General features: G+C 44.1%; 1 long non-coding RNA gene across 2 annotated transcripts; it reads right to left on the reverse strand.

The window, feature by feature from the left end:
- Positions 1 to 9,233: 9,233 nt before the first annotated feature.
- Positions 9,234 to 14,775, reverse strand: LOC147108786 (uncharacterized). Of its 2 annotated transcripts, XR_015080650.1 has the most exons (4): positions 14,689 to 14,775; positions 13,154 to 13,293; positions 11,164 to 11,228; positions 9,234 to 9,332 (listed from the first exon to the last, which is right to left on the reverse strand). It is a non-coding gene; the product is annotated as an uncharacterized LOC147108786 (long non-coding RNA). The 2 variants fall into 2 exon arrangements; XR_015080651.1 differs by lacking the exon at positions 13,154 to 13,293 and having other exon boundaries at positions 14,689 to 14,771.
- Positions 14,776 to 22,317: the final 7,542 nt, after the last annotated feature.

The following is a 22,317-nucleotide window of genomic DNA, read 5'->3' on the forward strand; positions in this document are numbered from 1 at the left end:
TCATACTGTTCTTTCAACTCGTTACACTCTGCTTGCAACAAGTCGTAGAGGTGAACTGGAATACCATCCTGACTTCCTGAAGATTCCTCTTCCTTTGGATCGTTCTGTGTATATTCTAGTTCCTGAACAGCCTCAGGGAGATGTGATTGGTACTTGACCATGATGGCTCTATGGTCGCTCTCTGCTTGAGCGGGCTGTCTCTGTTGTCTTTCCAGGGACTCCCATTCGGTGTCCCAGAACTTTTTCACCTTTTCCATCTCTTGTAGGAGACGGGCACTCAACTGTTCTAATTGTCGTTGTACTTTGACATAACGTTGAGTTCTAGCCCGGTGTTCCTCCGTAATGCATCTGTCTGTAGCTTGAACAGACTCAGAATTCTCTGTCTTTATGCACGCCATCGATTTCCCAACCTTAGTCCGTGAGTTCATGTTAATCTTGTTTTTCATACATAAGCTGGACTTATCGTCTTCCGGCTCGGAGTCTGAGCTGCTTGTCTGCACCGAGTCCTCACTCGTCATTGCTTGTCGGTAGTGCCATTCCATGTCTATTTTCTTGATCCACTCCCGTCCCAGAAGTGGTGGTCCTCCCTCAGGTAGTACGTACAGATACATTCGTGGGTGTTCTTTACCCCTATCTCTCACCTTGACTCGTATTTTTCCCAGGGGGTATACATGATGCCCCGTGTATGTCTGTAATACGAATTTTGTATTTCTTAAGGGTATGTGAGAGAATAGCCGGTGATAGTCCTTTTGGTTGATGACGGATACAGCTGATCCCGTGTCCAGCTCCATTCGTACTTGGACTCCCGCTATTTTTAGTGTGACCCAGATCAACTGTAGATCAGTTACTTTACCCACATGGTGGATTCTCAGACTATCCAGCTCCTGGCTGTTTGGGTCTGAGTCTGAATTTTGTTCGTCTGAACTCTTTTCAGCCACCTGATGCACCTTGTTGTACTTTCCTTGTGGTGGTGGCTTCCTTTGCTTGTTGGTCTTCTTTCCGGACCTGCATACCTTCGCGATGTGACCCAGTTTGCCACATTTCCTGCACTCTTGGTTCTTAAACCAGCACTGATTCTGGTCGTGCGTTGTCTTTCCACAACGGTAGCATTTGGGAGTGCTTGTTGTAATTTGGTCCACCCCGAGTGCCGCCGCCTTTAGCTGCATTTCCGCCGTCCCTTTCGCTGCGGCTTCGTGCGATGAAGCTATGAGGACAGCCCTGTCCAGTGTGAGGTCGTTTTCTTCCAGAAGTCGCTTCTGCGTTCCTTCTTTGGCCAAGCCGCATACGAACTTGTCCCGCAGCGCCTCTGTCAAATTCCCTCCAAACTGGCAGTATTTCGCTAGCTTACGCAGTTCGACTAAGTATTCCGCATTGCTTTCATCTTGCCTCTGGGTTCTGGCGTAAAATTTAAATCGTTCAGCCAGCATCAACGGTGTGGGGTTCAAGTGATCCTTCAACACTGTTACGATCTCTTCGAAGGTCTGGTCCACTGGTTTAACTGGTGCTATTAGATGTTTCAAAAGCCCGTATGTTTTTGCTCCCATCGAATTTAACAAAGTTATTGCCTTGTTGTCATCCTCAATTTCGTTGGCTACGCAATATATTTCTATGCGTTCCACATACGTGGCCCAGTCTTCTATTTCTGCATTAAAGTCATTAATATTTCCTCGCTTAGGCATCTTCTTCTCTTTTTGAGAACAGTACAAGTATTACTTTACTTATTATTAATTTTCTTCTCTCTTCTTGAGAACACACCAGCCTTTCTGAAAAATCTTATTACTTTTCTGAAATTCTTAATAATTTCCAAGATGGCGGTTTCCCGCTTCTTCCTTCTTCTTCGGCGGTTTTCCCGCGAAAAATGGCGGCTTTCCCGCGCTTCTCGGCTCTCCCCGCCCACTTTAATGGCGGTTTTCCCCGCGCTTTTCTGTTCTCCCCGCCCACGGCAATGGCGGTTTCCCGCTTCTTCCCCTGGCGGGAGGGGTACACTTTCCCCCGCGGGCGACGGCCGCTGGCTACCGGTCCCCAGCCTGTGCGTCGGCTTCAGCGCTCTCCGCTGGCTTTCAGACCCCCAGCCCGCGCGTCGGCTTCAGCGCTCTCCGCTGGTTTTCAGATCCCCAGCCCGCGCGTCGGCTTCAGCGCTCTCCGCTGGCTTTCAGATCCCCAGCCCGCGCGTCGGCTTCAGCGTTCTCCTTCCCGCGGCAGGCAACCGGCTCCGGGTACCCCCGATGACGGCGGACAGTTACAGCCTCTGAACTGGCTCTCGGCCAATTCCCGATTTCTCGGCTCTGTCTCACCCGGCCTGCTCCCGGTCTCAGCGCCTCTGGACCCGACTTTGTCTGGCTCCTTTCCCCCTCGACCGTGGTCGAGTGTACCGCCCTTATCCTCTGGTTTTACTCCTTCCTTATTTTCTTTTACTGTTCCCTTACTCACAGTCCGTGGCAGCCTTGCCTCTCTTGTCGATCGGCTCGCTCCTCACTGTGGCAGAAGGGACCGTCAGTGCCTGTTGCAGATGGAAGTTTTCAATGCCAAAATCTTCCTCTTTGCTATCGCTGCAGCCTCGAGTTTTCACCCAGCAGAACGACGAGGGCGGGTGCCTCACTTCGACGCTCCTTAGTTGCTTAGGAACTACTGTTGCCGCAGGGTACGATCGGCCTCGTCGCCATTGTAAAGTCTGTAAGTTGTGCAGTAAATAACTTCAGAGACTTTAGGAGTACAAACAAAACAGGTCTTTACTATTCAGAGGTCTGGGCGATTTCTGCCCTAGTTAACGTATCACAACCCTTATATACTGGTGTGGTCACTATCGGTATTACAGTATACATGAGCCAATAAATAGTGCCACCCTGAAGTAGTGCTCTTAAAGGCGAACGGTCACATTCTATAGTTCCCTTAAAGGTAAACGGTTACATACACAACATTTACGACCCTCTGAGAGAAAAAATTCCTCCTCATCTCAGTTTTAAATGGGCGACCCCTTATTCTGAAACTGTGCCCCCTAGTTCTAGATTTCCCCATGAGGGGAAACATCCTCTCTGCATCTACGTTGTCGAGCCCCCTCAGTATCTTACATGTTTCAATAAGATCACCTCTCATTCTTCTAAACTCCAATGAGTATAGGCCCAACCTGCTCAACCTTTCTTCATAAGTCAACCCCTTCATCTCAGGAATCAACCTCGTTAACCTTCTCTGAACTGCCTCCAATGCAAGTATATCCTTCCTTAAATAACGAGACCAAAACTGTACGCAGTACTCCAGGTGTGATCTCTCCAATACCTTGTACAGTTGTAGCAGGACTTCCCTGCTTTTATACTCCACCCCCTTGCAATAAAGGCCAACATTCCATTTGCCTTCCTGATTACTTGCTGTACCTGCATGCTAACTGTTTGTGTTTCATGCAAAAGGAACCCAGAGATCCCTCTGTACTGCAGCATTTGTAAGCTCTCTCCATTTAAATAATAATTTGCTTTTTTATTTTTCTTACCAAAGTGGAGAACCTCACACTTACCCACGTTATACTCCATCTGCCAGATGTTTGCCCACTCACTTAGCCTGTCTATATCCCTTTGCAGATTCTTTGTGTCCTCTTCACAACTTGCTTTCCCACCTATCTTTGTATCATCAGCAAATTTGGCTACATTACACTCAGTCCCTTCATCCAAGTCATTAATATAGATTGTAAATAGTTGAGGCCCCAGCACTGATCCCTGCGGCACCCCACTAGTTATTGTTTGCCAACCAGAAAATGACCCATTTATCCCGACTCTCTGTTTTCTGTTAGTTAGCCAATCCTCTATCCATGCTAATATATTGCCCCCAACCCCGTGATCTCTTATCTTGTGCAGTAACCTTTTATGTGGCACTTTATCGAATGCCTTCTGGAAATCCAAATACACCACATCCACTGGTTCCCCTTTATCCACCCTGCTCATTACATCCTCAAAGAACTCCAGCAAATTTGTCAAACATGATATCCCTTTCATAAAACCATGCTGACTCTGCTTGACTGTATTATGATTTTCTAAATGTCCTGCTAGTGCTTCCTTAATGATGGACTCCAGCATTTTCCCAATGACAGATGTTAGGCTAACTGGTCTATAGTTTCCTGCTTTCTGTCTCCCTTCTTAAATAGGGGCGTTACATTTGCGGTTTTCAGTCCGCTGGGACCTCTCCAGAATCTAGGGAATTTTGGTAGATTGCAACCAATGCATCCACTATCTCTGCAGCCACTTCTTTTAAGACCCGAGGATGCAGGCCATCAGGTCCAGGAGACTTGTCCACCTTTAGTCCCATTATTTTACCGAGTATTTTTTCTTTAGTGATAGTGATTATTTCAAGTTCCCCCCTCCCTATAGCCCCTTGATTATGTATTATTGGGATGGTTTTAGTGTCTTCAACAGTGAAGATTGATACAAAATATTTGTTCAAAGTCTTTGCCATTTCCCTGTTCCCCATTATTATGGTGTCTATCCTTTCCTTTTTCAGCTCTTTCTCGCCGGGTCTATTTTTTAGATAATCTTACTTCCTTTTGAAGAAGGAATTCCTTGAAACCCATTTTTTTAACTTCCTTAACTAGCCGCTGTTGCACTTCATATATATTAACAATCCTTTCACACTTAACTTGCACCGATTATAGGGGTGAAAAATCAGTTGGTTTGCGCCTCCCGTTAGCGCCTTAAGAGGGCACTAATGCGGCGCAAAGCAACTAGCGCCCGGACGTGGCGATATCTGCGCCTCTCGTGAAATTGACCAGACATTTTGTGGTGCCGCTAAACAATCCCGCCCAATTTCCTGTGCACGCAGATCTTGACGTCATTCGAGTGTGCAACGCCCTTGTGGTGCCCCGGAACAGAAATTGAGTGGCGCCCCCCTCCTTTCTGCCTGGCGCAACCAACGACAGGTAGACTGGAATGCTTCCCAGTTTCTGTGGGGCTGGGGGGGCGCTATTTAAAGGGGGCCTCTTCCTGGCTTTTTGTGTGGTAGACATTTTTGCACCACTCGTTCTGAGAGAGAGAGAGAGATTCTGAGAGAGAGAGAGAGAGACTTCTGCATTGAGTCAACACTGTGTGAAGTAGTTTTGGCTTCTGACCATAACTTTGCAGGTACTTTGGTTTTTGACCTTCATTACTTTGATTGCCAAGAGACTATGGGGGCTGCACTAATTGGGGGCATTGTCCTGCGTGAGCAGATTCGGAGGCCCCAGAGATGCAGAGAGAGAGTGGCAATCATGGCCAGACGGAGGAGGGCCAACAGGCCTCTGTACAGGAGACCTTACCCTCCCAGGGTATTCTGGGAACAATTCTCCAATATTAATATGTCTGAGGAGCAGTGTTTGCGAAGGCTGCGCTTCAGCAAGGTGGTGGTCACTGAGCTCTGCCACCTGCTGCAGCCAGATCTGCAGCCTCAACTGAGGAGCAAGGCGTCTCTGTCGGTGGCAATGAAGATAACAGTGGCTCTCAACTTTTATGCCACCGGCTCATTTCAATCAGCTACTGGGGACATCGCCAATATCTCCCAGTTCGCGGTCCATTGCTGCATCCGTCAGGTCACAAATGCCCTCTATAAAAGGAGACGAGAGTACATCTCTTTCCCTATGACCCCGGCCAAGCAGCATGAACGCGCTATGGACTTTGCGAGGATAGCGGCCTTCCCCATGGTGCAGGGCGCCATTGACTGCACGCATGTGGCTTTGCATGCTCCGCATGAGAATGCAGAGGATTTCCGCAACCGAAAGGGGTTCCATTCCTTAAATGTGCAGTTGGTCATGACCACAGACAGCTGATACTCGCTGTCAATGCCTGCAATATGGCAGCAGCCACGATGCATACATCCTGTGCCGGACTACTGTGGCAGAACTTTTCCAGGCACCACATCATCCAGGTGGTTGGCTTCTCGGGGACAAGGGATATCCACTGTGCATCTGGCTGATGACACCACTCCGTACGCCCAATACCCCTGCTGAGCTGCGGTACAACGAGAGCCATCAAGCTACCAGGAACATCGTTGAGCACACAATCGGCATGCTCAAGCAACGGTTCCGCTGAGGTTGAGATGGAGGGATGGAGAGGTATTGAAAAAAAGCCACTCACACTGATGACCTGAGTGAGGTAATTGAACTTTTTTCTACATTGTATTTGGGTCCTAGGCACCATGCTCCTGGAGGAGACGCTCTGTGCCACCTCCCTCCACACTCTTCTGTAATCGCGCAGCAAAGGCCTCCTGCCACTCTCTGGGTACAGTATTGATCTTCTGCGCTCCACTGCGCCAACCAGAGCCTCCAAGACCCGCTCGCTGAAGCGCTGTGCTCGCTCCCTGGCCCTCTCCATAGTCCTTGGCTGCAAGATTTAGACACAGGTCTCTCCAGGCCGAGATTCAAGGCTCCAATGAGCAGGGTGTGGCTGGAGAGCAAGATCGACCCTCCCCTTTAAGAACTGTCCGGCGCCAGTATGTCTGTGTTCCATTGCTGACTGACATCACATGAGCTTCGCCAGCGCTCTGAGGTAGCGCCTCGCTCCTCGGCCTTTGCGCCTTAAGAGAGGTGTGTAGCACCTGATTTAGCGCTCCAATCACCTCCAGGGGCGATCAAAGCCAAGTTTGCCGTCGGAGGCGATAATTAGCGCTAGGCGCTAAACTTTGCGCACGGCCAATAATCGCGCCCCAAACGGGACAATACTGAATTTTTCCCCCATAATCTTATACCCATTATAATCAATTACTGCTGCATTTCCTTTCATGTTTCAGACATTCCTCTTTTTACCCAACTTCTTTTGTTTGGTTTACTTCTCATTTTATATTCACATTGAATCACATAAAACGCTTTCCTTAAATAATACTTTGTTTGTGGGCTGAATGACATCTTTCTATTTTATGTTCTCTTATGCTATATTGCATTAGCCTCTTGCTGCAAAATCCGCTTCCATTAAGACTTATGTTGGTCAGTAATATGTCATTTGGTTTATAATGGTTCCTGGGACTAGGGACAGGGTCACTGGCAAGTGCTTGGAAGCTAAGCGAGAGCCAGGCCTGGTTAGTACCTGAAGGGGTGACCATCAGGGAAGACCAGGTGCAGAAGGTCACGGAAGGAGCCCCGAGGAGGGGCGGTTGGTGAGAAGGTCACGGAAGGAGCCCCGAGGAGGGGCGGTTGGTGAGAAGGTCACGGAAGGAGCCCCGGGAGGGGCGGCTGGTGAGCAGGCCCGGGCGTTGGGCTGAAGATTGTCGGACAGGAGGAATGGTGGAAATGGAATGGCGGCGCGCACAGACGCCAGTGGCTTTGCTTCTCCCAGGACGGTGCTATTTACGTTTAATGTTAATGTTATTTGTACTGGACTCATGGGAGCTTGCAAGATCACATTTCGTTGTTCATGTACTTGTGCATTGTACAATGACAATAAAGTTGAATTATTATTATTATTATTAATAAAATGATGTTTGATTTGGTGGAATGCATGTTTAAATCTGGTGTCCTTGTTCCCAGGTCCTTTTCCTCAGGTGTTTTTGCTGAGCTGGTAGGCCGGGAAAATGTGGACATTGCCTCCTATCCACACACAGCAGTCTTTCTTCACTTGATCATTATACAGGAACTATCTGACTAAAAAAAAAACCAGAATAGAAAAGAAACCGTAAAAAGTTTTTTTTATATTATTCACGTGATGAGGCCATGGTGTTGTGAAATGATTAAATGCCCATATACAGATCTGTACTCTGGAGATTAATCTCCATTGTTTTAAGCAAAATTTCCAGTTTCTGGATTTCTCTCTTGATCTGTGAGGGATACAGTCATTGAGTTCAGTGTCTGAAATTGCCGTGGGTTTCTCCAGTGTGAGATCGGCGGAATTCCCGGAGAAATGGTATAAACAGTTAAAAATGGCCGTTTACACCATTTCTTTAGAATTTCTACTATGGCAGGTGATCGGGAGAACCCCATGGAAATTCAAGACTGAGGCTGTTTCCATCTATTCAGATGGACATTAAAGGTCCCACGGCACTATTTGATAAAGTAAAAGCTGTGTTTCTGCACAAGAGTCACTTCAAAAAGTACTTCATTGCGTATGAAGCACTTTGGCATATTTTAATGCAATAAGGCACTATTGAAATGAATATTACCACTATGATATTATTAAGAAATCAAATGAAAATATTCAGGTGGTGTGCTTTAGTGGGTGCTAGCTGCTTACAGATACCGCACTCAAGTGATCATTGCACATGTGTGAGTCTACACAGTGAGTGTCAGCAGGCCTTTTGATACTGGAGACCCTTTTCTGTTGTCCACACATATGCATATGTCAGCAATGGTCGTTCAATAACACAATTCCAAGCCCAACAATACTGAGGCCAATTGTCATGCTCCATCTGAGAACTTGGCTGAGATCAACTAATTCAATACAGAACAGGGTGGAACATTCTGGTCTGTTTGGCTCAGTACCACACAGGATGTTGCATTTACCCATAAAGGGCCGCAACAATCTAGTTTTAAGATAATGCCACTTTAAATTGATTGAAATCACTCTGGTTGAAATGATATGGTATGAATCTAGGCATTTTGAACAGTGCTGCACAAACAATACTGCTTTGTTGGAGAGTGACAAAGAGTAATTTGATACCATGCATCCCATAATTTAGGGTAAATACTGGAAGATCAAATTCTGTTTAATCTTGTGATTTGAACTGAATCCTAACACGAACATTATTAATGAGCACTGAAACAGATGAATGGCTATTTAATCATGTAATTGTAATTAACTACTGTTTAGTTACTTCATAGGGAATGATGCACTGCTACTCCCTTGATTTATGTGGAACAACTCGTAGTGTTTGTGCAGTCAGACCTTCCATTTTGAATGAAAACCTCAAATAGTACAGTACATCACAAATCTCTTAGCACTACTCCAGTCCACAGAACTCACTCCAATCCACAGAACCCACATGAATAAAAGCCCCATTAGATGGATTCATTCATTCATTCATTTTCAGAGCCACAGAGCCTTCTATTTTTAAGTTTTGGCTGAGAATTATTTTGGTCATTGATGAAAATTGGGCATTGTTTCACTCTCAATGTTTTCCTTACTTAGATGGAAGTGCCGAGGTAACAAATAACTCCTTATTTGTTTGGATGGCAGATGCTGTTAGTCAATCCTTCCCCAAACTAAAGGCAGAACATTTTGTAGAGCCAATTGTATTTCCCTCAATTTGAGATGCTTGATGTGTCATTTAGACTGAGATGGAAGCCACTTGCCTTGTATCCAGTTTCCTTGGTAGTGAGTTTCCTGTCCTATCAGGGATGCATCTGACATAATTGAAAGTTGAAGCTAAAGCTATCCAGAGAAAAACAGGAGGCTCTGTGGAGGAATAAGTAAAGAACCACACTTAAAGGCATTGCTCAAGGATGCTATCCCAGATCCTGTATTACCAGGGGCATTGGTGAATGATTGATTAGGTTTATTATTTTCTGTATTTGAGGAGGAGCAGACATGTTCTGTAAATTGTGGTCATTTGCAAATTGTTTATTGCTACTACTTATGTTATTATTTCAACAAACCAGTTCTGTAGTTTATAGCTTCAGCCACAGTCCAGTAGAATGTTTATTCTACTGCTTTCCAAAGTCTGAGAGATCATCATAAGATAACTGGAGATGTATCCAGTAAGCTAAATACACTGACAAGGGTTTCTGTTCAATCTATGACATTGCTATTTTACGAGGTATTAGGTGTAGGAAAACATTTTGTGAATTGTATAGAGTAAAGGCCCACTTATGGGAGTGGTCTTTGAAGAGCAGCACTAGAAGAATATGAGCAAAAAAATTAAAATTGTAGCAGTTCATTTTTCAGCATTGCTGTGTGCCAAAGAGATTAACGTTGAAGATGGCAGTGATAGATTTGTCAAAGCTACGAACACTGATCTGGACTTGGAGCCTGAAGCAGATTATCTTTGTACTCCCCTATCATCGGTTTAAGCACTCTTTTTATATTTATTGGATCTGTCATGACCATTCCACTGAAGGTCTGAGTTACAGATCCCTGTCCTTATGGGTATAACATGAAAACTTGATGCAGAGTTGGCAATTATAAGGGTTGTGATCCAGAGACAGGCACTTGAGGCAAAGATCCTGCCCATCCATCAGAAAATGGACTTTCGTAGTTCTTGGAGTGTTAAAAACGTTGACAGGAGGTGATGCAGCTATTCCGTTAGATTAGAAGGTGACCACTTCACATGAAGTGGCTTTGTTAAATCAACATCTTCTCACTTTTATTCTGTTGTTGAAAAAAGGATGGTTGATATTCTTCATAGCAAAGCCAGAAATTTGAGGTAATTCGAATGTTGTTGGTTAATTAGAACTCAAGTCTGGCTCTGGGGAAAATAAGTTGATTATCGGGCACACTGCCTCCCTTTTATGAATGGAAACAGCCAGATCACACTTATGACATCTGCAATTGGATGAGGGCTTGATTCTGCAGAATGTTGAAAGAAGAGTTTGATCATCATATTAGCTTTTAAAATAGATTGCAGTTAAAATGGCCGCGGTATCTAGGCTCAGAAAATTCCTTTTTATTTATTTTGTGGATTTCCACTGGAATAAGTTGCCAGCAGGTGTAGTGAGTGCAAATTTGCTGCAGACATTCTGGCCTTGCTACAAGATTTTCCTATGAAGGTAATCGAGCCTTAAAAAGTGAGCTGGATGAGTTCTTGAGAGTGACTAACATATCTACAAACAGAAGGTATGTGGTCATTGGTGGTTGTAACATTCAAGCACCATGATCTCCTGGAGCTTGCCCGATTGCCTTTGGGGGTCAGAGAGGAATTTCGGAGAGTTTTTTTTCTTCAATTGCCCTAAGGTTTTTTCGCCTCTCCCAGGAGATTGCATGGCTGTGTGGGTGGGGGAGTGATGGTGCACAGAAATTACATCATGCCGGGGTGTGACAAAAACCGATGGACCAGCTAGTTTTACCTGTCCTTCTTTATCTTATGTTCATATGTTTGTAAGATTATTAACTCTTTCAATTCCATTCTGTGTTTAGATTGAACTACTTCATGCAGACAGTGATGAGCATATGCAATGCACTGCTAAAGGAAAGCAGTTATGGACTTATTGCATCAGCAAATTCGATATAGAGTTGGATAGGTATCAGGTGAAAAGTGGGTATAACAGGTATTGTGAAATACAATACTTACTAGACATTGAGACCAGCCTGATGGGCTTCAATGGTCTTTCCAGTGCTGTACATTCCTATATTCTCCTGAAGGAAAACAATGAAGTCTAATTATAGTCAAAATTGAAAGAATTCCTGATACATGGAGGATATTGGATAGCTCAAGGTAAATTATAAGACAATATTGCAGTTGAGGAGAACTGTTTACATCATCAACCTTAAGAACTAACCTTAAATGGTTTAATGCTATCACTTAAGTCTTGATCACTGCCATAAAACTATAGAAAATTATCAGTTATTTTGTTTATATTAAGTTACAAATTTTCTTTATAATTGTTTCTTGTCACTATTATGGTGTCACATTTCTGTTTCGGTTGATGAGATGTCATATCACAGAATCACAGAAACCCCACAGTGCAGATAGAGGCCATTTCGGCCCATCGAGCCTGCACCGACACATATCCCACCCGATCCCCGTAACCCCACATATTTAATCCCCCGAACACTAAGGGTCAATTTATCATAGCCAATCAACCTAACCTGCACATTTTTGGACTGTGGGAGGAAACCGGAGCACCCGGAGAAAACCCACGCAAACACGGGGAGAATGTGCAAACTCCACACAGACAGTCACCTGAGGCCGGATTCGAACCCGGGTCCCTGGCGCTGTGAGGCAACAGTGCTAACCACTATACCACCGTGCTGCCCATATGATCTAATGGAACATCAATTTAACAATATGGGACTAAAAAGACATTACGCTTGTGACATAGGCATATACCATAAATCAGACTACTTTCAGGAGAAATCACGGCTTTGCATGTATTATAGTGCTGATTTTACACAAGACGATGCTCCCCATGGGCAGCGGGCATTCATTAACTTGGCCTCTTAAAAGTAGACCTTTACAATGTCCCACTTCATAAGGTTTCTTCAGCAGCCCAAAACTCCTAGCATAAAGCCTCGTTTGATGGAATTACGAGTCAGAGAATCGGTACTACAGAGTTATAGCCCTGTGGGTAATGTTCGTCTTTACTATTTGGGTAGTAATCTGGTGGAGCAGATAGCCAACCCGATCAATTATCACTCCACGATGGAATGCAACTAAATTAGTTAATAAGGACTATTTAATGTTCAGAAGGCATTTGATAAAGTTCCACATGTAAGAATTTTACAAAAGGTTAAGGCTGATGGAATCAATAGCTGGCTAGCTGGATTAAAAACAGACTTGGTGACAGGAAGCAGAAAATTGCCATAAATGGAAAAGACTACCTGGAGAAAACTGCCCAATGGAATCTGTGGAGGCTTGTTCTGGGTCCCCTACTATTTGCATTATCCATAAATGATTTTGAGGAGCATGTGGTCAAATTACAAGTCCAAGGGACCTCAACAACATTCAAGAGATCAGACCAATGGCTAATAAAGGGTGGACAGCTATTAATGCAGATAATTGTAATGTAGTGCATATTGGAATAGGAAACATGAAGTTGATGTACATTGAAAAGGTATTCATTAACAAAGCTAGATAATGATTTGCATGTAAATATTGGTCTTTTATTGAAAGTTTCCAATCATTATACTGCTGCCATGAACAAAGCTGATCAAATACCAGGACTGATCTCATGGGCATTTGACTGTAAGCCAAAAAGGTTTGTCTAAATCATTAGTGAGACTACATGTGAAATATTATATGGAATTTTTAGACATCCTACATTCAAATTTCATTATTCTAACAAAGGTGACCACTGGGCTGTTTAGAGCCCCATGTTGTTTTCACTTACAGTGGCTCTCCTTTATTCATTGGAAGCCAGCTCTGCCTGCTGATATACTTGATTTATCTTGCTGGCAACAGATTCTACAGAAACGATTTAGTTCCATTGAAGTGTTTTGTCATCTTTGCAAAGCACAACGTTTTACAATCAACATGTCTAAGTTTATCTTGCCTCCTGCCCACTCAATAAAGTTTCCAGGGTTCCTATTACACATCACATGTATGACTCTACATTCCTTACTGAAATAGATGAAGGATTGCCTCTCTCTCCTTCATCAGACTCACGGAGGTGAAAGTAACAGTTGTTCGGAACTTGCTAATGGCTCTGCCTTCTGATTTTTCATTGCCTTCTTTATACCAATATACTGTCCAAAGTCACCACTGTTTCAACAGAAAGAATAGAATTGCTACCTGTTACATTGCTGAACAAACTGTAAAGGACTTAATTTGCCAAGCATGTACTGTAATCCTCAAAACTGAATGTTACTATTATGTTAAGTTGAACCCAACTGATGTTATGATACTGTAATTCAGAACTTAGCTTCTGCATATTAAGTTGAACCCAGTGATAATGCAGGTTTGAAAGCAAATTATTGTTTTGCTGTCAAGACTTTGTTGAAAATATTATTATTGCCTGTGCAGATGTAGTGAAATAAAATGGTTGTGAGTTATACATCAATTTGTGTCCTGTTCAGTCTTTGATATATTTCAGATGAACTGAGTTAAATAGTATGTCAACCAATACTTTACTGCATTTATTTCAAAGGCTAAAATATTTGTGTTCGTTTACTTAGAATTACTCAAGCTAAATTAGACATCAGAATAATTCCCAATCCATGTATCCTACAAATCTCCCATGCATAGTTGCTTCAATCACTAACATTCAGGCACTCATCAAGATTCTTAAGAATGCTTCACAGACAACTATCCTCACAAGTCATTTGAATCCAATTATTTCATTCTGCTCCAGTGGGTATTTCCAGTAGGCTGTATGAGGTGAACCCTAAAGGTATCACCTCTGCATGGCAAACAAGTGTGCCCAGAAGGGTGGTTTTACTAGCAGTTGGTCCTGCCAACTTACCCAGCACTCACTTGTGCCTCCAAGCGTGCCACACCCTAGGATCTTGCCTCGTTTGCCATGCTAAACCTAGTGAGAGTAGCCAAGGAGTAATGGTCGAACACTTGGCAAATTCCAGACTTCTGAAACCAAATTCGGCCCCATCATCACTGCTGAGATAACGGACGGGAATTTAGTAGTAGTAATAGTTCATAGTAACAAAAGACTTGTCCAAAACAGTTGTGACATTCTTCACAATTCAGTTTTGATTGCATGTTATCACAATGACTATTACAGCAATTCAGATTTTCAGGAGTCCATCCCCCATCTATCAACTTTTATGACTGTTGCCTCTTCTCCCTCATAAAAGATCTCCTAACTATCATTACAATTTTCTTGCTAATTTGTGTAGGTTGTCGTTAGTATGACTGCATAAGGAACATGAAAAATAGGCTCTCTTTTGGCCTACTTCAATAATTCATATTGTTATTTTATAAATTTAATCCCAAAGTCTCCTTACTGTTCTGTTTTGGGCAGATGGGATTTCAAACTAACTGAACAACTCAAAACCTTGGCTTTGCGCCATTTGATTTGGCTAGACTATCAGTTTCACAGAAACAGCCAAAATTCAGATGCCCTTACACATCTTTAAAAATATATTGGCCCAGAAATTCGGGTCGGAGGCTTCCCGCGGGTGCAAGCCTCCGACCTGCACTTACCTTGCGCACCGGCCGTTGAGCTGTGGGCCCCCGTGGAATTCCGATCCTGCGCCTCCTCCAACTGCTGGCACGCAGTGCTTGCGTATCCTAGGGGTGCAGTTAGTTTGATGCATCCCCTGGGATCACGTGGGCCATGGGGAGCCAATCAGAGCAGGGAATGCTTCATTCGTAAGATTGACAGGAAGGGCTGTCAAACTTATAAACACTACAAGCCCCAAAACATTACTAAATCTTCAAATACATTTTTTTTAAATCCCATTTTTTAAATAAACTATAAATTACATGAAATAACTATTTTAAACAATAAGTTAAATTTTTGAAAAAAGTAATTTTATTTTCTAACGGGGCTAAAAATAAACTTACCTTTCTTTAAAGTATTTAAAAATAATAAACCTGTGGAAAAAATGTTTTCATTTTAATTAATTCACCACTTACCTTGTAAAAAGCAGGCCTTGCGACTGCTTTTTAAATGTTTAACTGCTGGAGACTTACCCTCCCAGGAAAACCTGCAAAAAAAAACGTAAGTTGGATGAGCACGCGCAGCCTCTCCTGCGCACGCGTTCGACTTCTGAACCCCTTCTTTCAGGGGAACGGAAGTGCCGGTTTCCCGCGCATGCGCAGTGCATGCAGGAAACCGGCACTTCCATTGGGCTTACGAGTGAATACCTCGTGTGTATTCACCCGTGGAGACCCGAATTTCTGGGCCATTAAGAAACACATTCATTGTAAAGTACCTTATCTCAGAAACTCTTAAAGTGCTTTTCATACAGTTAACAAATTTCAAGTGTTGCAGGCAACTTACCTGATTTAGGATTTTCAGAACCTGAACCTAGTTTCCTAATCAGTGAGATAAAACCTGTACATCCTTCAGGGCTCAATAACTGCTATTTGTTTGGATACTTTATCAATATCCAACGAGGTTGAGTGCAATCAAGTCCTGGATAAACCCATGCTGTTAGATACAGAAATCAATATCCAAAAGTTTGCCCCAGACTGAGGCTGGTATTCTTTAGTCATGATGAGTTTACAGTGAACTACCATTTTGATATCTGCCAAATGTTTAGGTTCTTATAACTTCCATAATTTCTATTAGAGAACCTCAGGTTGCTGGTACATGCAATGGAAATTTATTCATTGTAAAATAACTATGAGTTTATTAATAATGCATCTGCAACATTTTCAGCATTTTGCATTAAGTCAAGAGTTATCCTGAAGATTTAAAATTGTAATAAAAACTTCTACGATAGGATATACTAGAGACAATCATACCAGCTGTAATATATTCAAGTTGACAATTTCAGTTACGGGAGAGGCAAACAAAGGAGTAGGAGTCTTTACTGCACTTTCTTTTATTTGTTTGCTCTCAGCTGAAGTACAACTCATTGGATAATGACAAAATAGTCGACAAATCAATGCTCCCGTTAGGACAAGACCAAAGCCCGCACTGTCTGAGGCTGAACCAGACAGTTTGCAACCTTGGCGTCCTATTTGACCCTGAACTGAGCTTCTGACCCCATATCCGCTCCATCACCAAGACGCCTACTTTCACCTTTATAACATTGCACATCTCCACCCCTGCCTCAGCTCATCTGCTGCTGAAACCCTCATCCATGATTTTGTTACCTATAGCCTCGACTATTCCAATGTTCTCCTGGCTGTCCTCCCACCATGTACCCTCCATTAACTTAAGCTCATCCAAAACTCTGCTGCCCATATCCTAACTCACACCAAGTCCCAGTCATCCATCACCCCTGTGCCTGCTGACTTACATTGGCCTCGTTTTAAAAATTTTCTTCCTTGTTTTCAGATCCCTCCATGGTTTCACCCTCTGTAACCTCCTCGATCCCTACCCTCATCCAATTACAGCCTCGCTCTCCTCCTTTACAACAACAACTTGCATTTATGAAGCACCTTTAACGTAGTAAAACATCCCAAGGTGCTTCACTGGAGCATTATCTAAAAAATTTGACACCGAACCACATAAGGAGATATTAGGACAGATGACCAAAAGTTTTTAAGGAGCATCTTAAAGGTGGAGAGAGAGGTTTAGTGAGGGAACTCCAGAGCTTAGAGCCTAGGCAGCGGAAGGCTGCCAATGATGGAGCAATTAAAATCAGGGATGTGCAAGAATTTTAAAATTGAGGCGTTGCCGTACCGGGAGCCAATATAGGTCAGCAGGCACAGGGATGATGGGTGAACAGGACTTGGTGCGAATTAGGATACGGGCAGCAGAGAGTACGCTCCTTAAAACCTACCCCTGACCAAGCTTTTGGTCACCTGTCCTAATATCTCCTTATGTGGCTCGGTGTCAAATTTTGTTTGATAACGCTCTTGTGAAGCGTCTTGGGGCGTTTTACTACATTAAAGGTGCTATATAAATGCTTATTGTTGTTGATTACCAAGATTGTACAGTTAATACAGAGAATTACAGGTGTTGGCTTCAAAAAGTACTGTTTTGTAGCAGATATAGGCTTATAGAAATTATTCCATTCATTAGAGATTTAATATATTGCACTGATTTGTCAGACTGGAAAATTAAGTGATATCATTGATAAAAAGAGGTGGAATTATTTGGTTTCCTTTATCACTGATCAAAGTGCCTTTGGTATAGCTGCTGCACAAAGCTTGTGGTAAGTTTAAATGCGCCAAGTAGATTGAGGGTAAAGGAGTTTATTAATCTGCAGACCTTTCCGAAGACAAATGCCAATTTGTACCAGAGCATAACTGACAGTTACAGAAATAAATCTGCCAGGGACCGCCACTTAAAGAAGAACAGTCACAATCTTATTAAATATTATTTTAATTACAACCCATCAATCGTTTGAGAACAAAAATATGCTTTAGCCACATGGCTCAAATCTTGTTTCTTAATTCCAAATTTTATTGCAATAGGCTCATAACCAACGCAAGAATTATTCTATCGTGGTGATCCAAATCACTCAGGATCGCAGCAAGGTGACAATCAATCAGTTCATCATGCAGAGCTGCCACACAAACAGCTTTAGCACTGTTCACTCAGTTATCAGCTGAAAGATAGAGGAGCTGCTGTCTTTCCAATTTAAAATGTCCAATCTAGGTTTGGAAACAGAAAATAATGGAAACTCAGCATGTTAGGCACTATCCCTAGGCTTTGATGCAGAAAACACTTTGGGCTAGATTTTCAGTATAGACAGTTTTGGGGCGCTAACCTTAGCGCCCGCCCGAAGTTAGCGCCCGCCCCAAAGTAGCGCCCCGTTGCCGGAAATTCAGTGGCTTCGCCCTAAGAGGTTGGTGGAGCGCTAAAAGAGGCGTTCCACTACTATCTTTAGGCGCTAAGCCGGCGGTGCAGAGCGCAACACCCGAGCTCGGGCGCAGCGCACGGCAGACACTCTGGTGCCAGTGAGCTCTTAAAGGGGAAGGGTGCATGTGTTTTTTTCAAAGGCAGAGTCTGGGGGGGGGGGGTAAACAGGAGTAGTAGTAGTAGTAGTAGGAGGAGGAGGAGGAGGAGGAGGTGGTGGTGGAGGCCGGAAACATAAATACACCGTTCACAACAACACACTGGATCCTTCCACACAACACATGCAGACTGCCTTTTATAGTGCAGGAGGAGTGCCCTTTAATTTGCGCTCCCCAGGGTGTGTTGCGTTCCATTTTACAAACGCTCTGGACGCCAGCCGCACAATGGGGCGGTCCGACTGAAGTTTGGATTCGGGGCGGCCAAAGGGCGTTGCACGAGGATGTGATGTCATTTTCTGCGCGCGCATCCGGGCGGCCGCTAAACTTTGCGCCGGCACTAATGGGCAACTTAATTTGGGGCGGGGCGCAAACTGCGCTGCGCCCGGGCGCTACACGCATAGCGCCCGAAAATCACTTCTCTTAAGGCGCTAACTGCTGGCGCAAGCAACTGAAAATCTAGCCCTTTGTCTAACTTTCAGTGGTGTGCTATGAGAGCCAGTTAACTGGGTCAGCATAGAATCATAGAAAGTTACAGCACGGAAGGAGGCCATTTCAGCCCATCGTGCCGGCCAACAAAGAGCTTTCCAGCCTAATCCCACTTCCCAGCTCTTGGTCCGTAGCCCTGCAGGTTACAGCATCCCAAGTGCATATCCAAGTACTTTTTAAATGTAGTTAGGGTTCCTGCCTCTACCACCCTTTCAGGCAGTGAGTTCCAGACCCCCACAACCCGCTGGGTGAAGAAATTTCCCCTCAAATCCCCTCTAAACCTTCCACCAATTACTTTAAATCTGTGCCCCATGGTTTTTGACCCCTCTGCTAAGGAAAATAGGTCCTTTCTATCCACTTTATCTCGGCCCCTCATAATTTTATACACCTCAATAAGGTCTTCCCTCAGCCTCCTCTGTTCCAAGGAAAACAAACCCAGTCTTTCCTCATAGCTAAGATTCTCTACTCCCGGCAACGTTCTTGTAAATCTCCTCTGTACCCTCTCTAAAGCTATCCTATCTTTCCTGTAATGTGGTGACCAGAACTGCACGCAGTACTCTATAGCATTTGTAACATTTTCAACATTTCCCCTCCCCCTGCCCAGCCCCCTTTCTACCAGGGCACTTTCACTTGTTGCTTCGTGCAGTTGTTGTTATGCCTTTTAACTTTCCCAGTTGCTGTTCTTCCTGTTTTTTCTAAATTCTGGTTTTACTACTTCTATTATTACCTTTCCTCAAATTCTGCTTTTAGCTTTTACAGGTAGACTATCCTTTATCCGCACTTCTGAAAACCGAAAACCTCTGAAAACCGAACGCTTTTTTGTGGAGCGTAAGTCGTGCGCACGACATAACCCGAGTGGCGCCAAACATGACCCGACGCGGCCGATGCTTATTTGACCTGATTTGCGGGCCAGCTTAGCGTAGGAGTCAGCCAATATCCGGCTTTCCCACAACTGGCGGCGGCAGTCGAGCCCCAGACCCCCGCTAAGTCAAGGAATTCAGATACGGAGCAGGGGGAGCTGTAAACAGACTGGGAGCAGCAGCACAGAGAAGCAGGAAGGGGAATGAGACACGCAACAGTCGCAAGAGGTAGCCTGAACTTTTAAAATTTATATTAACTACAAATACTAGTTACCAAATTAATTTAATGTTCAGAGTTTCCCAGTCTGAAATAATGCCTTCTGAAATCCGAAAATTTCCGAAAACCGAAACACAGCTGGTCCCAAGGGTTTTCGGATAAGGGATAGTCAACCTGTATATGAGAGTGCCCTTAGCTAGCACAGATTTAGAACCTGAGAAATGTAGTAGTTATCAGCTTCGTGTTATCTTCGGTTGAAACGCCAACTTTTTCAGTCATTTCAATTCTGCTTCAACTAACTTAAGTCTTCTTATTTTTAGAGTAAGAAGATAGATATTTCAATGTAAATTAATAACCTATTGATCTAGATGTGATCTTTGAATTCTTTGCAAATTTTAGCAGAATCTGAACTTCCTCTATCTGGTAGTGCCTGCTGAGATTTTGCAGTCTGAGCATACAACCTATTTTCATAGTTTGATTTGCATTCTGTTCAAAATCCATACTTCCAAATTCATATTAACTGTCCCAGTTTATTTATTTTAAAGTTTTAAGGTATCTGCTACATTGTTTCTTTGCAGTGAACTGACTAAGCTTCTCTTTTAAGGTCTTGGTTGGACTTGTTTAGCTTTTCCAATAACAACCAGTTTGCAACCACTCAAGCTAATTAACCACTTGTCCACATCACACGTAATTCTCAGCTGTTGAGGCAACTTTGATTCCATTTTTAGTGGCAGGTGACGTAGCTGTTGCTGAGCTAAAACATATTAAGGTTTAATTAAAGCAATACTGTTTGCTATGACAAATTTCAACTGAGTTTCTATTCCTTTGCCTCCTTCAGTACTTTTAGTAACATCTATAATTACTGCACTTTCTATTTTGGTCTAAACATGTCAACAGGTTTACCCTTTGCTCTCTCTGCATTGAGTTAATGAGTACTTTGTATATTAATGAGGGGAGACTATTCATTCTTCTGTTTCTGATCTGCAGATGATCATTTTCAAAGTACAAGTCTCGTCCTCTCCCTGTCTTTTGTACCTGACCTTGTAACTCATTTTGTTTATCCACTTGGGAATGTTATGCTCATTAGGCTGTCCATGTTGGTGACACATTTTGATCCTGGTGGCTACACCACCTTCTTTTAGATCAGCTGTAATATAACATAGCTTAAATGAAGCTTAAAACTCCTCCTATGTTGCCCCAACCTCAGAAAAACATGCTTTAAAGCAGGGGTCCCCAGGTTTTGTGTCTTTTTCGGTTGTGTAGGTGTCTATCATGGATCCTCGGGGGCTACACATTAAGTTTAATTGACTTGCATATTGCAGTGTATGTGCTTTAAGTCAGAACTACTTTTTACAGCTCCTGTATACTGTAGTACCGGCAGTAACCACACCGGTATATAAGCTGTGCGCATGCCTCTGTACCCCAGTCTAGCGATGACCCTCCTCCAGTAAAGACCTGTTGTTTGTTTAAGTACAGCATCCGTGTAATTCTTTATCCACTGAACCACGGATCTAACAGTGGCGACGAGTGTTGATGCGAATCTACCTGCAACATTAAACAAAAATATTTTTAAAAATAGTCGAGTCCAGGAACGCGGGCGTCAACCGCGAGCAACTGTCCAGCAGTCAGGCAGAGATCCAACTTTGCTGGGGAGGCTGTGGAGAGCCGGGCTTGGTTCCCCAGCCACAACGAGCAGTAAGAGACCGAAGACAGGTCCTGAGCAGACCCTTCCCGAGCAGCGGCGGCTGGAGCCGACCGACGGCAGAGAGAGAGAGCCGGGCAGCGTCGACGGGGTAAGAAAAAGGGTGAAGAGAGCAGGGCGCAGCCGGGGGTTGATCACCGAGCGGCGTCGTGGAAAAATACTGCAAAACCGGAGAGAGAGAGGGTAAGAAACAGCCGGGTTCTAGACTGAGCGGCGTCGACAAATATCAAGAGAAGAACACGCAGAGCACAGCCAGGGATCACGGGCTGATCAGGGTCCGCGGGGCAAAGCAAGGGGAGACGCCATTGAGCCGTGGAGAAGCAGGGAGAGCGCGGGAGACGCCATTGAGCGGCGGAGAAGTGGGGAGAGCGCGGGAGGCGCCATTGAGCCGCGGAGAAGAAGGAAGAGCGCGGGAGATGCCATTTTGCGAAGCCGCAGCGGAGAAGACGGGCGAGCGCGGGAAGGAAGGAAAGCGCGGGAGACGCCATTTTGTGCCAGCGGAGAAGAAGGGGAAGCGCGGGAGGTGCTATTGGTGATAGTTAACGCACAACCAAGGATGCCGAAGAGTGGCAGTATCTCTACGTTCGACAATGAAGTCGAAGATTGGGCGACATATGTGGAACGTATTGAGGTGTACTGCAGGGCGAATGAAGTGCCAGATGCTAATAAAGCACTGGTTCTGTTAAATTCCATGGGTGCAAAAACTTATGGGTTACTGCGAAATCTAATAACCCCAGAGAAGCCGGTAAACAAGAATTTTGAAAGCATAGTAGAAATCCTACAGGACCACTTAAACCCCACACCGCTGCTGATAGCAGAACGATTTAAGTTCCATAAAAGGAACCAACACAAAGACGAAAGCAATGCTGAGTACCTAACGGAACTGCGCAAGCTATCGAAATACTGCCAGTTTGGAGCGGGACTAGCAG

Source organism: Somniosus microcephalus, chromosome 13 (genome assembly GCF_052327205.1).
Source record: "Somniosus microcephalus isolate GS21.2 chromosome 13, FLI_Smic_1.0, whole genome shotgun sequence".
Lineage (NCBI taxonomy): Eukaryota > Metazoa > Chordata > Chondrichthyes > Squaliformes > Somniosidae > Somniosus > Somniosus microcephalus.